The sequence below is a fragment of the Tiliqua scincoides genome, chromosome 3 (genome assembly GCF_035046505.1).
Source record: "Tiliqua scincoides isolate rTilSci1 chromosome 3, rTilSci1.hap2, whole genome shotgun sequence".
Classification (NCBI taxonomy): Eukaryota; Metazoa; Chordata; class Lepidosauria; order Squamata; family Scincidae; genus Tiliqua; species Tiliqua scincoides.
The window spans coordinates 127711425-127728918 of NC_089823.1; the positions used below are offsets into that span (position 1 = coordinate 127711425).

Here is a 17494-nt window from a genome sequence, read left to right on the forward strand (position 1 = left end):
TTGATAGGTCCATGCTTGTCCTGCCCTAGATGGCATGAGTGTTCTTTGCGCCTGCCCAAAGGCCACCAACAGAGTTTGCCAGGTACCCCAACCATGCAGCCACCAATGTTTGCCCCAGCCACAAATACCTAAGGGCCCAATCCTATCCAATTTTCCAGTGCTGGTACTGCTGTGCCAATGGAATATGCACTACTTCCTGTGATGGGAAGGCAGTCACAGAGGCTTCCTCAAGGTATGGGAACATTTGTTCCCTTACCTCAGGCTGCAATGAGGCTGCACTAGTGCTGGAAAGTTGGATAGGATTGGGCCCTCAACTCCTCTGATTTTGAGGCAGAGTGCAGTGCTGGGGCATTACCATTACCTCCCCTTTGGGAAGTTGCTCAGGAGCTATTTGAGTAGTGACTGTTCTGCCCCATGTGGCCAGACTGCACTCCTAAAAGAAAAAAGAGCTCAGGATGAGTGTTTGACCTGAATTGATACACCATGATTGGTGTAACTGCCATTCATCAAGGCATGCTTACTACAATTAGCTGTTGCTAGAGAAAGCAATGGTTAGCCAACATAAAGCCCAATTCTTTTCATGCCTACTCAGATGTAAGTCCCATTATACACAATGAGGCTTACTCCCAGGTAACTGTGGATAGGATTATAGCCATAGTTTCTTATCAGTATAGATATAGCAATTCCAACAGGGGTATGGGGCCGGGGAGGTACATGGGTACGATTGTAGCACTCATTGTCTAGAACAGGGGTGTCCAAACTTTTTGGCAGGAGGGCCACATCATCTCTCTGACACTGTGTCGGGGGCTGGGAAAAAATTTAATTCCAAATTTGAATAAATTTACATAAATGAATATATTAGAGATGGAACTGAAGGTCTTGCAATAGCTCAAGGCCTATAAAAGGCCTTGCACAAAGTAAGGCCAGCCTTTCCTTTGCTGCTGCTACTGCTGCATCATAGATGTGAAACAGCAAGCAGTGGAGTAAGCCCTCATCCCACAGCTCACGTGAGAGATCGAACAGTTGGCCATCACACTGAGAGCAGTTGCATCAAGCCAGCACAGACTCCAGCAAGTCTCCTGAGGGCCAAAGGCTCATTGGAGACTGCGGGCTCCCTGAGGACCAGATTGGAAGTCCTCAAAGGCCAGGGCTAGGGTTTGGGCACCCCTGGTTTAGAACATGGGGTTCCCTCCATCCCTTGCTTATTCTTGTGGTGGTGGATTGTTGGATGTTTGTGAATGCAGTCCTACACACACTTTCCTAAGGGTAAGTCCTATTGAATTCAGTGAGACTTGCTTCTGAGTAGACATTCATAGACTTGTGCTGTGTGAAGGTCTCTTAGGCAGAGTACCTGTAATGTGAGGTCTGAGAAGTGTTAGTAAGGTACCAGTGACATTGCTGGGCTGGCCAGCACTTGGGGTGGAGTAATGTGATTATGCTGTCATGTCACCCCCCTGCATCATTGTGTCACCGTCCACCTCCAGAATGGCTCCAATTTGGAACTAAATGGAGGTGTGGGCAGGAGGGCCCTTCAATGCTCCACTTGCTGCTCCAAACACTTAGGCAGCAAGTGCTGCACAACCCCCCTCAGCAGAAAGCCCAGCAAACATCCTGATTGCCATGGGGGGCGGCCCAGCCACACTGCACCACTGCAGGGTACTTGTCCTGTATGTTCTGCAGGCAGCAGGATGTCTGTGCAAAGTACTGTCTTTGTGTGCTCTTTCTTCATAGGTCTTTTCACCAGGATTCACCTTCTTGCGCTCTAAGTGTGCATGACTTGAGCTCAGAGGTGTAGGGCCCAATCCTATCCAATTTCCAGTGCTGCTGCTGCTGTGCCAATGGGGTATGCACTGCTTCCTGTGTTGGGGAGGCAGTCACAGAAGCCTCCTCAAGGTGTGGGAACATTTGTTCCCTTACCTTGGGGCTACATTGCGGCTGCACTGGTGCTGGAAAATTGGCTAGGATTGGGCCCATAGTCTTGTGCTGTGTGCCCTCATCTGAGTTCTTGTGTCTCTGGCAGGGGTTTCAGTAGTGGTCTGGGATGTGCTGTGATTTGGTTCAGAGTTCAGTCTATCTCCTACCTATGCAGTTATCCCTTGTTGGAGATCTCCAGCAGCTCATGGATCGTTTTAGCAAGGCCTGCCAAGATTTTGGACTGACGATCAGCCTGAAGAAAACAGAGGTCATGTTTCAGGATGTGGACTCACCTCCCTGCATTACAATCTCTGCGCATGAACTGGAGGTTGCCCATGACTTTGTGTACCTTGGCTCAACGATCTCCGACACTCTTTCTCTTGATACCGAGCTAAACAAACGCATTGGTAAAGCAGCTACCACGTTTTCCAGACTCACAAAGAGAGTCTGGTCCAACAAGAAGCTGATGGAACATACCAAGATCCAGGTCTACAGAGCTTGCGTCCTGAGTACACTTCTGTACTGCAGCGAGTCATGGACTCTTCGCTCACAACAGGAGAGGAAAATGAACACTTTCCACATGCGCTGCCTCCGACGCATCCTCGGCATCACCTGGCAGGACAAAGTTCCAAACAACACAGTGCTGGAATCCCTAGCATGTATGCACTGCTGAAACAGAGACGCCTGTGTTGGCTCGGTCATGTTGTGAGAATGGATGATGGCCGGATCCCAAAGGATCTCCTCTATGGAGAACTCGTGCAAGGAAAGCGCCCTACAGGTAGACCACAGCTGCGATATAAGGACATCTGCAAGAGGGATCTGAAGGCCTTAGGAGTGGACCTCAACAAGTGGGAAACCCTGGCCTTTGAGCGGCCCGCTTGGAGGCAGGCTGTGCAGCATGGCCTTTCCCAGTTTGAAGAGACACTTGGCCAACAGTCTGAGGTTAAGAGGCAAAGAAGGAAGGCCCATAGCCAGGGAGACAGACCAGGGACAGACTGCACTTGCTCTCAGTGTGGAAGGGATTGTCACTCCCGAATTGGCCTTTTCAGCCACACTAGACACTGTTCCAGGACCACCTTTCAGAGCGCGATACCATAGTTTTTCGAGACTGAAGGTTGCCAACATGAATCCCTTGTTATACAAACAATTACTTTATGAGATTTTGCCATAATACACTGTACAAATTCATACCTGTAAATTCATTATACAAGCATAATTTTGAATATAGAAGATTTCTGCTTGTAAAGTGCTGCTAAGAACTCAGACCAGCACTTGCTTCTTATATCTTCTCAGGCACCAGCATGAGTTCCCAACATGCGTGAGTTCCCAACAGCACATCTTCCTTCATAGCATCATGTGTTGCCAGTAGTGTGTGTATCCATGAAGCTGCATCTTAATCATAGATGACCAAGAAATTGGCTTTGTTGAGTGTTCCCTAGTAGTTATGTTGTAACTATATAAATAGTTGAATAGGAAGGAATTATGTTTTCATAATTAGATATCATTTTTTGCTTTATTTGGGTCAATCTTTATTTGAGTCGATCTGGTATCAGGAACTAATCAGAAACATAACATGGGAACATATAGGAGAAACATTTTTGCTATACTGCTTTTAAGTTTTTGTCTTACAAGCAGTTTTCATTGAACAAATTTAATTCACCTAATGAGAAATTGCTGTACTCTCTCATGGGTAGAGAGGGAAAGCAGCGCTGAGGTTTTTGATATGATTTTCCTCTCTGTTATTTTCAGCAGTGCGCTTTGATCTATGCCAGCTCCAATGCTGGCTCAGTGTCATGCTGTCATTGGGGCGCATCTGTTTTTTGTAGGATATGGCATGAGTCGGCTCCTCCCCACCTTTTCCACATCCACATCTTCACCCTGTGATGAGATGTTTGCCATCCAGTGGGGACTGCTGATGTAGAGCTGTACTGACATCAAGGTGAAATTTGGCACGTGTAGCAGGCGTTCACCAGCATAGCTGATTGCCCACCAGCGTAAGAAAGCTTCCCTCATGCCACTCAGACCTATACTGGATTGCACTGTTAAACAGGGTATGTAACTGGATTTTATTTAGTTAGTTAATCTGGAAGTTTATACCTTGCCTTTCTACCCCAAAAGGAGACAGTAAAACAATACTTTTTAGTGGTTTCCCAGTGTAATATAGTTTCAAGTTACACAAAAAAATAAAGTAAGAGAGAATATGCTTTTTAATTTTGTTGTAATGGATCAACAGGACTATCTGTTTCTTGCACATACAACCACTTACAAACATAACCATGAATGCTGAAGGCTGTTTGTATTTTCTTTGCCTTTACTTCAGCCTAACTTGAAAAAGCAGGGTAGGCAGGGAACGGGCATGTAATTTGACTCTCTTGACAACTAATTCATTTTCCATGGCCTCTGGTGTTGGATCAGTATTACCAACAGCAGCTGCTAGACGAAAAAAGCTATGATCTTTCACAGTTCTTCCATACTATTGCATTTTAAGGTAAGGAATCTGAATGTACAGAATAGACTATTGTTGTCTTTTTCAATCTGGGATGCTTTCGGAATTACATACGACACCTGAATGCTAGTCTCATGGGCCTTCAAAGCTACCAAAATGTAGCAGCTCTGGCATCATATCAGATTCTGTGACTTTGTACAGAAAGCATGCCCTGTCTGGGTTTTCCCAATATCAATATAAATAATGTAATTAGAAAACTCTGAAGTATAGATACATAGCATACTTGGAAAGTAGAATATGTTTTTATGGTTCAAATTGAGTTGTGGGGTATATCTGACATACTGTGGTATTTAAAACTGACAGTACTGCCTATCGATAATAGCATATTACTTTTTAATTTATGAAGCTTTTTTTCACTTCCGTGTTTGTCATGTGAGAAAATACAAAACATGCTGAAACTGACTTTCTTTTGGAGACTCATGTTACCAGCAGTAATGAGGAGCCAGTGCAGGATAGTGGACAATTTTGGAGTTGGACCGGGAAACCCAGGCACAAATCCCTGCTCAGCTATTAAACTCAAGGCAGCAAAGCAGATACCATTCAAGGGGCTTGGTACAACCAACATCTTGGCATGGCTACTGTGCCTTTGCAAACTGTATGGCAGACAGCAGGTATTAGGGAAGTCTGGCTGTACCAGTTAGTTCACTGTCATGGCATCTGCAAGGCTACAGGGACCTGTCTAAAACAAGTAGGTTAGCAACTCCACAGTGAAAGATCTGGGCTCACACTGGCCACTGCTGTCAAGCATGCTGAGGGCTTCCCTGGTGCGCTGCATGATTGGACATGTGGAGGGTCATGTGTCTCATTTCTCTTTTGGTTAGAGAGCAAAGAGGAACATAGAGTTGCAAAAAAATACAGTGGCATCAGCAACATATAGTCTATGAACTGTGATCATGATGCATATTCAGTATGCATCATTCCAATCCTATAGGCCTTTTATGTCAGCATTATAAAAGGTATAAAAGGCCCTGTATATAAAAGGCCCTGCGATGGCACAAGGATTTGAGGCTGCTGCAGCAAGGCAGCAGCAGCAATCTGCCACCACAGACCCTAGACAGCACCAGGGCAGGTAGGCTGGCACAGGGGGCAATTCATGGGTGGAGGGCAGGGGGAGGGTAGGGAGAGTAACTGGGTGGGGAGGAAGAAGAACTGGTGGGCATATCAAGAGTGGGGGTGTGTGGATTTGGAGGCAATGATCTTTGCCAGATCCTATACCCCCTTTTGCAACCTGACATGTCCCCCGGCTCTACTTAAGTGTGCACCAGCAAAATGGCTGGAGCAGGTTCAAGGAGACCCATAAACGATTGGCCAGCCTACCAGGGGGTAAGTGACATATGTTTACTTACCTCCTGCATGCTGTCAGATTGCTCCTACCATCGTAGCACGCAGTGCATGCTTCATGGGAGTGGCTGCATGCTATAACATGGTGGGGGATAGGAATGGTCTGTATGAAAGAAATACAGTGATTGGCTGCCTAATGTAGTTTGTGTCCATCTGAGTGTACACATGCTGTGGTGCCATGCTGGAAGGGAGGTCACAGTATTTGAGGCATTGTCTTTCCTTTGCCTTTGCTCCAGGGGTTGCACTGGGGCTCTTTGAAAAACAAAGGGTTCCATATGAGCAGCAATCTGCAGCAGGTCGTGCACTGTATCTTGCAGTGGGTGGGCAGTCACAGAGGCCTCCTCAGTTTAAGGGAACATTTGTTCCTTTACCTCAGAATTGCATTGCAGCTTCATTGCCACTGGAAAGTTAGCGAGGGTTGGGCTGTAAGGCTGCAATTCTATACATACTTACTCAGAGTAAATCTAATTGAACTCAGTAGGCTTACTTCTGGATAGACTTGCATTGTAAAACAATCTGATGGGAACGGAGAGGGGCATGTTGTTCCAAGGTTTTGAAGACTTGCCACGGACAACGTTCCTGTGTTACTATTTTTAATAACTAGGAGGAGTGAAAGCATAAACATAGTCTGTATTTTATATGGCAGAGAGTCTGGTGTGTCATGTGTGAGTGCGTTGATGGGTGAAGCAAGGGGGTCTTCGCTGGTGCTGGCCCTGAGCAGTGCTAGGTGGCAGGTGGCAGCTGAACCTGCAGACTTTGCCTACCTGTCAGCCAGAGCTACCTCTGTTTCCTATTTGGCATATGTCTTGCCACAGCTCCTCGTGCCCGCTTAAGGCTGATTAGTTTCCCTTGTGAAACTCACCAGTGCAGCAAGCAACAGTCAGAGTCCAGTTCCAGTCCACAGTTTCCAAGTAAACCAGTCCAATCAGTGAGAGTTGCCAAATCAGAGTCCAGAGCCAATAAGCCGAGTTACAGTCCGAGGTCAGATTCCAAGTAGTCAGCCAAATCAGTCAGAGTATCCAAGTCAAAATCCAAAGTCATTAAGCCAAGTCACAGTCCACAGTCAGATTCCAAATTCAATAAGCCAAGTCAGTCTCCTCTCCAACCTGCACTCCTTCTACAACCCACACCACTAGTTCCTCCAGGTGCTATTTATATGCTCCCAGGTTCACTTTAGCCTCTAGTGGCTGCAGCTGTGCAGCACCCCTCCAGCTACCATCTGGGCTTTAACCCTGCATTTACTTAGAGCAAGGGGCACTGTGGACACCACACCCTATCTCCTAGCTGTTCCCTAGGTATGAAGATGACATTTCTAGACACCACATGGCAACCTAGTGCCCAGGATTTATTGAGCCCTGCCTTTAAAAACTGGTGTGGGCATTGAAATGATCAAACTTGAAGTATAGAATTGTGTCTTGGACACATATAGTATATCAACTTTAATTCCAACATCTCAATCATTAAGATAGATACAGTAGAACCTCCAAAGCCGACCACCTTTCTATAATGACCACCTTCTTAAGTTGACCTAATTTTCACACTCTGGACAGACATTGCATATACACTATGGAAGACCAACCTCTCTATATTGACCACCTCCGTAAGTTGTATCTTGACCACTTCAACCATTGCACAGAGTATTAATTTACCCTCCATAAGTTGCACACTGAATGCGATACTGTGGGCCTGTGTTTGGTTTGTCCCATTTTGGAAAAACAAGAAGCCATGTGACAATCCCTCCCCTATGCCTGCTAGTGCATGTGCGAAAGGGTTTTTATAGGTGGGCACACTGCACATAGCCGACAGACCTGCGCCAGCTGCCGATTGTACCTGGACATGTACCAAGTTGTGAGGGACATGAGGTTGCTTGTGCATAGTGAAGCCACTGTCCTTTCACTTTGGTTCCCATCACCAGTGCATTACTTTACACTTATATTGAAACACAACTCCTATTTTGCTGCCTTTTCTCCTGGTCTGGAGAGATTCTTCTGGAGCACTTCACAATCCCTTCTGGTCTTCACCACTCAGAAAAGTTTAGTGTCATCCACAAACTTGTCCATCTCCCTGCTTATCCCCGTTTCCAGGTCATTTATGATGTTGAAAAGCACCAGTCCCAGGACAGATCCTTGAGGCACTCCACTTTCCACCTCTCTCCACTTTTTTTGTCAATTGCCCATTGACACCCACTCTCTGTTTCCTGGTCCTCAACCAGTTCCCAATCCATGAAAGGACCTGTCCTCTTATTTCCTGACTGTGGAGTTTACTCAACAGCTTTTAGTGAGGAACTGTATCAAACACCTTCTGGCATTTAGTGAATCTGAGGAGACCCAGTAGAGACCAGGCAGCTTAAGTAAAAAAGTGTTTTTTGGGGTGTTTTTTTTTTTTTTTGCTGTTAGGGCTATGTAACATGCTACATGCTATGGGCTGGCAAGGGATAGCATTGGTTTGCCTGTCCGCTATGAAACCAAGCATTTTTTTTTAACTTACAATTTTTTTTAAGCTTATGAATTTTCAGGGTTTTTTTTAGACTGATTGTGGGCTGTTTATTCTCTGTCTCTTGATATAGATATAGATGATATAAATAGTAAGCATCACAAGAAGATCAATTCTCATTGATATTTGCAAAAAAACTTTTTAAAAATCCAATCTAAATAATAACTTGGCCTTGCATTTGTAGTCCTGGGAGCTAAACATGTTAATATTTAAGCTAAATATTTAAGCTAAACATAGGGGAAAATATAGAACCGTGCGGCACCCCACACCTCAAGGGCCAGCATGCCGAACACAAGTCCCCCAGTACCACCATCTGGGATCTGACCAAGAAGGACTGGAACCACTGCAAAACAGTGCCCCCGATCCCCACCTCGGCCAACCGTCCCAGAAGGACACCATGGTCTATGGTGTCGAAAGCCACTGAGAGGTCCAAAAGGACTAGCAAGGATGCACTCCCTCCGTCCAGCCCCCGGGGTAGGTCATCCACCAAGGCGACCAAGGCCGTCGCCATCCCAAAGCCAGGCTGTGGCCAGATTGAAAAGGATCCAGATAATCCACTTCATCCAGGATCCTCTGGAGCTGAGATGCCACCACCTGCTCAATCACTTTGCCCAGAAACGGGGGGTTTGAGACTGGCCGATAATTATCCAATATAGAGGAGTCCAGAGAGGGCTTTTTCAGGAGGGGGTGAACCACTGCTTGCTTTAATGCCAGAGGCATCATCCCCTCCCTCAAAGATGAATTTACTACCCTCTCTAGCCACTTGGCCAGTCCCTCCCGGGCAGATCTAACCAACCATGCTGGGTACGGATCCAGTGGGCAGGCGGATGGCTTCACACTCCAAAGGATCCTGTCCACATCCTCAGGTTGTACAAGCTGAAAAGAATCCCACAAAACAGGATTGACAGGTGCCATGGGGACATCACTAGACATTGTCAACATGGAGTCCAAGTCATGGCGAATCCGAGCGATTTTATCCACGAAGTGCCTGGCGAACATGTCACAGTGAACTTCCATGTGTTCTTCCTGATTAGTTGGTGGGGTCTGATGGAGAAGACCCCATACAACACAGAATGGTTCCGCTGGCCAGGCCTGTGTTTGGTTGGACTTGTCACGAGTCTTTCTCCACCGTCACTCAAGACGTCTACCCTGCCGCTTCATCATCTGCAGCTCCTTGGTAAACCAAGGAGCTACATTGACTCTGCTATGTGGCAGGCGCCGCTTAGGAGCAATCTCATCCACAGCCCTGGCCAACTCCCTATTCCAGAGGTCAGCCAGAGCCTCAGATGAGTCACTGGCCTTAGCAGCAGGAAAATCCCCCAAAGCCTTCCATTCGGATCCATTAGTCTTCAAGGGCGGACCATACAATAAGGTCCTCCGCCTGTGTGGAGACAGGAGGCCGCAACAAGTCTAAACCTTACCAGGAAGTGATCTGTCCATGACAACGGAGTGATCTTCATCTCCTCCACATCCAGATCACCATCCCTTTGTCCGGACAAAAACACCAGGTCTAGCATGTATCCAGCCTTGTGGGTTGGGGTTGAGGTCTTCTGTGACAGGCCCACGGTTGCCATGGCGGCCATGAAATCCTGAGCTGCACCTACCTCTGGGGCCTTGGTGATAGGCAAGGGGCCTCCAATGCAATGTCCGAGATCAACCCAGTCAACTCAGGCAGGAAGACTGTTGGGCAGCAAGGCGGACGGTACACCAACAGAATCCCAATCCTGTCCCGCCCTTCCAACGAGACATACAGACACTCAAACCCAGTGAATTACTGGACAGGGCTCCTGGTAAGGGAGATGGAATCCCGATAGACTATCGCGACCCCCTCTCCCCGTCCCTGCAGTCATGGCTGCTGCACTACCTGGAAACCTGGAGGACAAAGCTGGAAAAGATTCAATCCTCCCACTTCATCCAACCAGGTCTCCGTAATATAAGCCAGATCAGCACCATCACCCAGGATTAAATTCTGGATGAGACAGGTTTTATTTGTTGACTAATCTGGCACTTAAGAGCAGCAGTTTCAGACCCAGGGCACTACTGCCAAGGCCCCCAGTTGTCAGAGAGCTGGGGGGAAGGGTGGAAAGAGGGACTATCTATCTATGATGGACCCTCCTTACCCTGGAATGGCCAGTCCTTGCCCCACCACCATATCTTCCATGGCCCCGTCACTCTGTTGATGGTGACACTATTCCCCTCCCCATAGCTCCCCTCTGAAGATAAACACATAACTTACTGGCAAGGCCCGCTCTAAAAGCCACGATAACAATGCACCTGCTCAGATTAAAAATTTGACACTAGAAAAGTCCACACCCACAGTTAAAAGCCAGAGATGTGGAGGAGGGGGGAGTGAGAAAAGACCCTAATCTGCAAGGTCCAACAACCCACTCCCAAACCACCTCCCCTGTCCAATCCAGTCCTGATAGCAGTACACTAAATCATTCCCCACTCCTCTCTCACAGAGGTGCAACCTCAGCCTCCTTCCAGCTCCCCTCTCTCACAGGGGCAGCCCCTACTCATCTCTTACTCCTGCATCAGGACTTGAGTATAAGACAAAAGGGGAGCGGCCACTAACCCATAACATTCCCCAAAAGGTGCAGACCAGGCCAAGAACAGGGCACAAGTAATAGAATGCTAGCTGTGCCCTCAGTGGTTCTTCAATCAGGCTACTATAGTGTCTTTTACTGGCACCTAAGATGTTATTCTATCATCCCCAGCAGATGATCATGTAGGAGGAGGGGAGCTATTACTGCTGCTCTACTCAGCACTGGTCAACTTGCAGTTCCACTCAGTTCCCTTACTTCAGGGCTGCACCAATGCTGGAAAGTTGGATAGGATTGGGCCTTTGGGCAGCAGAGGTGTGGGTTCAAATCCAGTAACAGTGTAGTGGTGCAACAGGAATTAAATGGGTGGTAACTGGGGAGCAGTGATTGACAGCCCCTCTCCATGCCTTTTCTAGCAGGTGTTGCAAGGCTTACTAGCACAGGTTGCTGATATCGCTGACCCAGCCCTGCCCCCCTCCCAACAATAAGGAGGTCACCTATCCTGCGCAGGTGTTGTGGCTCTGGCCACACAGTTTAAAGGTCCAATCCTATCCAGCTTTCCAGTGCCGATGCAACTGCAATGCAGTACTGAGATAAGGGAACAAATGTTTCCACACCTTGAGGAGGCCTCTGTGCCTGCCTCCCCACCACAGGATGCAGCGCACACCCCATTGGCATGGTTGCACCGGCACTGGAAAATTGGATAGGATTGGGCCCTAAATCCCTGATCGGCCATGAAGGTCACTGTGTGTTTGAGGGGCAGGTGCTGGACTGGTTCGGAGGATACAGAGGAACCTCCAACACACACATAATTAGTGAAGGGAGTGTGAACACCCTTCCCACCCCCAGCACTCCAGCTATCAACCCCAATTATCATGCTGCAGACAATTCATGAATCCTACCTAGAGATGTTCTCAGAGCATGGATAATAATAATAATAAAACTTTATTTTTATCCCGCCCTTCTCCCTAACGGGACAGCAGGGATGAGCTGGGCTTAGCCCTGGAAGAGCCAGGTTCAAATCTCGGCTCAGCCAGGCACCTTCCTGGGTGACCTTGAACCAGTCACTCTTTCTCAGCTGCACCTACCTCACAGGGTTGTTGTGAGGACAAAAGGAGGGGAGGAACCAGGTGCACCACCCTGCGCCCAGCCCTATGCCTGTCTACTCATAAGCAAGTCCCATTGCAATCAATGAGGCTTCCTCCCAGGATCGCAGCCTCAGGCACGGGGTGAACCTGTCCCCTGCATGGCGCAATGATGGGAACGGAGGGGGACACTGCTGGCTGGGGGACGTCCTCCGGTGCAGCACCCTGTTCTCTGTCCGCCCAACACAGGTCTGCTCCACCTCCTGTGGCATTCTAGAGCAGCTCCCCCCCCCCCCGTGCACTCCCGCCCACCGTGGCTGGGAGCGTCAGAGCCCGGCTCCAAAGGGACTGGTGGGAAGGCGGGGATTACCTTTTTCATTGGTCGGTTGGCCCGTCGCTCAAGGACCCCCTGTCGACGCGCGCGACCTGTGAGCGTGATTGGCCAGTTTGGAGGAAGCAGCCCGCCTCCTCTGCCTGTCACGGCCTGTGGGCGGGGGCACGCGCACTCCTCAGCTGTCCCCCATCCTTCCCTCCTCCTTTCTTTTGGCTGCCGCGCCGAGTCGGATGCCCGGGTAGGAGCGGCGCGAGGGCTCTTCCCAGTCTGCTCGCCTGGAGAGGTGCGTGCTCGAGTTTCGTCCTTGACCTCCCCGCTTTCCCCACTGGGCTGTTCCCTTCCCTCTGAGACGCTGTTTTCACCGGCGCCCGGGTCGTACCATTTGGGCATTCCAGGGAGCGGGGCTCAGATGGCCGCGTGCCCCTTCCACACTCAGCAGGGCGCAGCGCTGTGCAGGGAGCGACTTTCCTCGCCCGGCCTCTTCACCTTGGCAGGCGGGCCTGCAGGGAACCTCTTCATGGCATCTTCAGGCACGTCACGTGAGCCTTCCCCATAGTGCCACACCACACCACCCTGTGCACTGGCACCTGAATTACTTTCTGCTTTCTCACTGCTTTACATTTTTCTAAAAACTGTTTTTTAATGCTATTTTGAAGGTTATTTGTAAAGACAGTAAGATAAAGAATTTCTTAAAGTGTGTGTACGCACACACACACACACACACACACTTTAAGAAATTATTTCCTTTATCTTACTGTCTTTACAAATATATATTCGCGCGTGCACGCATACACACTGCGCTCACAGTTTTACAACCCTGCAATAAAAGCCAATGAGGTGTTGCTCAAATATAGTGCATGTTGTAAGTTACAAAAAGCTCCAGAGTGTATGAAAACATTAAGATTACAGTCCTGTACTACATATTATTATTATTATTATTATTATTATTATTAATGACAATAACAGTATTTATATACTGCTTTCAACAAAAGTTCACAAAGCGGTTTACAGAGAAAAATCAAACAACTGTTGTCTCCCTGTCCCAAAAGGACTCACGATCTAAAAAGATGCAAAAGAACACCAGCAGCCAACCACTAGAAAAGACACTGCTGGGGTGAGGAGGGCCAGTTACTCTCCCACTGCTAAATAAAAGGGGAGCACCCACCTGAAAAAGTGCCTCTTACCCAGTTAGCAGGGGTAACTCACATATAGCACACATTTTCCCAGCATTTCTAATAATTTGGTTGTGTTTATTTTACCTCATGTAAAAACTGCTGATCAACTGCAGTCTCTCTAGCCTCATTTAGAAAGATTTATTGTTATCGGTGTAATTGAGGAAAGGAATTCAACATTCCAGAACATAAGGCTTCAGAGATTGTAGAAGAAGCCAAATTTTTGTCATTAATTATTACAGCATCCTTGATGTATTGCCTGCCCTCGAGGAATTTTTCCAGTCCTTGTCTGAAGCCCTCTAAACTAGTGGCTGTTATGATTTGTGGCAACAGATTCCACAGACTAATTATGCACTCTGCAAAAAAGTACCTCCTTTCTATGTCCTAAATCAGGTGTGTCCAAACTTTTTGGCAGGAGGGCCATATTATCTCTGACACTGTCTGTGGCTGGGAAAACTTGCATTTAAAAATTGATTAAATTTACTTCAATGAGTATGTTAGAGATGGAACTTATATGAATGAATGAAGGTGTTGCAATAGCTCAAGGCCTATAAAAGGCCTTGCACAAAGTAAGGCTGGCCTTTGCTGCAGCTGTTGCGTCACAAATGTGAAACAGTAAGCAGTGGAGGGAGCTCTCGACTCACACACAGCTCACACAAGTGGTCACCCTCATACTGAGAACAGTTGTGTCGGGCCAGTGTGGGCTCCAGCAAGTTTCTGGAGGCCAGAGGCTCATAGGAGACTGGGGGCACCCAGTGGGCTGAATCAGAGGTCCCCGAGGGCACAAATGGCCAGTGTTTGGGCACCCCTGTCTTAAATCTTTCACTCTTCAGTGCCAATGAATGACTTGGTATTCTGAGAGAGGGAGAAAAGTGTGTCTCTATCCACTTTCTCCATACCATGCATAATTTTATAGATCTCAAAATGTAGTGGTGGTAATCTTGATTTCTTTTGCTCCATATAGAAATGTCTATTTTCCTCATTCAATCGTATAGTCTTGTATTTAGGTTTGGGAGAGTTTGAGCAGAGGGGTCTAGGTAAAATTAACATTTTTGTTGCATGGATTCTCATACACCTAGCCAGATGGTGAACTTCTCATCTTAGTAGTTCTTTTTTAAACTTTGCACATAAGCTTTATATAATTCTTCTGCAGCAGGATTGTTTTCTGGTGCCATCATATACTTCTCAAATGCCAACCTGAGTGGCATAGGATATGGGGTAAGCCCTTGGATGCCATCTTTGCTAGCATAGCAACTGCCCTGCTGTCATAGCCCCCCTTCTGCCATCAGATGAGCTACAGATGGCAGTGCACTGACATACCTCTGACACCATCACTGCTACTGCAAAGCCCCAAGTGGGTTGGAGTAATGGGTGGTTTGTAGGTGGGACGCGAAGGCTTTCATAAGCCACATACTAAATCTCCATATAACCAACTTGCCCCAAATGTCAGCAAAACACTGCATCATCATTGGAGCTAGTGTAGGAATTTTTTTTAAATCCATAAGAAACAATGGGGGGAAAAGAAATACGAGAAAATCCTGATTTCCAATCCATCTGCCTTGTACACTTTAACAGTAGAACATTTTTGCAGGGCGTCATCTGCATCCAATTGCAGCACACCAATTCCAGTACAGGCAACTCTTGCTTTACACTGGTTTGATGTACATGTTTTTGAAATAACTTGCTTTTTCAATTAATACTAGAATAATAACACAGTCCACCTTCCCATGTGCTCCTTGTAATGTAGTCTTGTGTGTGACAGGATTCACAAAGTTGTTGCTTACTGCTGTATCAGTTTCCTTATGTTACATCTTTGCTTTCTCAGCAGTTGTCATCTGTAGCCTCCCATTCCAGTACCCTCCCTCTTCAACCCTCCCACTATGCCAGTGGTTCCCAGACTTACCCCAGTTGTGTCACCCTTAGTGTCAAGGAATTCTTTGACAGTACCCTATCATGGTAGCACTGTGCTGCTGAACAATGAGACAGCTGCCAGCACCTCTGCAAGATCTCACCCCAGCCAAGTTGGGGGTGCTCAGGAGAGCCAGCAGCCCAGAATGATGATACACAGTTTGGGGACCACTGCCCTATGTCATCTTGGACAAGCAGAAGTTTCCACTTGTCAAGAAGTTGTATGACTTTTCCCCTAGCTTATGTCATTTACATACATTTCTATGAAACAAATATTTTTCATTCATGTGTTTTTCAGATATTGTTCTGCCAGATTCCCAATCCAAGCCTCACTTAGGGAACTTATGCCCAATCTAAGCTAATTAGCTCCCCTTTCGTTTCCCCCAACAATGGCCCCCATTCTCTACTGCAGTACTGCTAGACTCCACCACCAGGGTAGCTTGCCTGTTTAAACTGCAGGGACCCAGTTCCTAAGGCAGCAGTCCTTCCAAGTATAGCAGCACACCTCAGCTCTCTGCAGCCTGTTCAAGTAGTCCATTAGTCAGATATTAGCCAGAAGGTCAGTCCAGTAGGTCAGATTCCAGGTAAATCAGTCAGGGTCAGATTCCAGGTAAGTCAGTCAAATCAGCCAGTCACCAGGCTGCAGTCCTTTCCATCCTACAACCCACAAACCCTTCCTGCCTCAGGTGCTCCTTATATCCTTAGGTACCTCATTGCCTCTAGTGGCTGCAGCTGTGCAACACACCATTTGCTGAAAGCCCAGGCCTTAACTCTTAAAGGGGCCACTGCAGACAGCACATTCCACTACCTCGCCAGATCTTCCGCAATTCCAATACAGATATGCACTGATTTTTGAGAATGAAAGTTCCACATAAAATGAGAGGTGTTTCTATTAAAATTCCCACCAGAGAGACAACAAGAACTCAGATGACAGGGTATGTTGCATGGAGTGACACATCTCTGACTTCACATTGTGCACTTAGAGTACATGCGTACATGGGAACTGTGGAAATAGAGCATTTTGCACCCTCTCAACATATGCATCAAGAAACTTTACTAACACTTGTCGTCTTAGTATTCTTATTGCAGGTACTCTACCCCAGGAAGAATTCACTCACATGCACCCTTGTGAATCTCCACTCTACCACCCCAACAGGGGGAGCAGGGACAACGTACCCTACTATAGGTGAGCAACAGGGAAGAGAATCCCATGTGCACGTCTGTGTCATGTGTCTAACTTTCCAACCCCTTCTTCCATACTGACACAACAGTACCATCAAACATGAACTTTGATGTTTCAATATCAGAAATTTCAGTACCAGAAACTGTGTTGCCTACCAACTGCTATCCTTTCTAACAGCTAATAGCAATGAGTGTCTCTTGGCAAATGCTAAAGGCTCCAACCATTGCTGCTGCTAGCCAAAAACTCATCTGGAGCCCTTTTGGCTTGTCAGGAATTCAGCATTGAAACATGGGGTAGAGCAGTCATTTCTCACAGTTTCACTGCAGCTTCCATTGGGAAGGGAAAGTTAATGCTCTAAGCTAGGGGTGGTGAACCTTTGAGAGCATGTGCCCAAATTGGTTATAGTCTTCTAAAAAATCTCATATGCCCCAGTTGTTTATTTCTATTATTACCCCAATACTGAGGTGTACAGTGGGTCTGTGAGGATTTAAAAACCCATCATCCAACGTACAAGTTCTCTTAATGGCCCAGCTGGTATCAAGCCAGCTTGAGATGTCTCCTGTGAACACTTCTTACTGCTCCTGGCTTGTAAAAAATCATTCATGGCTTCATTTGGCAGCAACATTATTTATTTAGGATGGGGCTTAATGAATCGAAGGGTGGCATTGCATACTGTGTGCCAATAAATGTTTTCACATGCCACAGGTTTGTCAACACTGCTCAAAGCTATTATGCTCTCTTCTAACAGCACTGCTGCATGTGCACCCAAATAGCTCTGCTCTCTTTCACTGTGTATTCCTATTGAGTGATTACATGTGACTGATGATATGTGACTTGCTAGCCTTTGTATTTCTATTTGTTTTCCTCAGGCAGCTGTCCAATAGAGGAAGAGGTCACAGGAATCTCCACATATCTCCATATGCTAAACTACCTGTTTTCTGACAGACCTTTGTAGCTTTGCTGACCCCATGACAGACAGTGAACTAACTGGTGCAACCAGATCTCCATGATACCT

At 47.1% G+C, this 17494-nt stretch overlaps 1 protein-coding gene across 4 annotated transcripts in view; it reads left to right on the forward strand.

The window, feature by feature from the left end:
- The first annotated feature begins 12418 nt into the window (after positions 1–12418).
- The window catches only part of SLC25A30 (solute carrier family 25 member 30), a 35935-nt gene continuing 30859 nt past the window's right edge, over positions 12419–17494 (forward strand). Inside the window, exons 1-3 of one of the 4 annotated variants that reach the window (XM_066619010.1) lie at positions 12431–12499; positions 12612–12746; positions 16372–16482. The gene's annotated coding sequence lies outside the window, so the exon portion shown is untranslated. Of the gene's footprint in view, positions 12500–12611; positions 12747–13189; positions 14607–16371; positions 16483–17494 lie in introns of those variants that run through there. The other 3 variants (XM_066619008.1, XM_066619011.1, XM_066619009.1) reach the window with 3 other exon arrangements.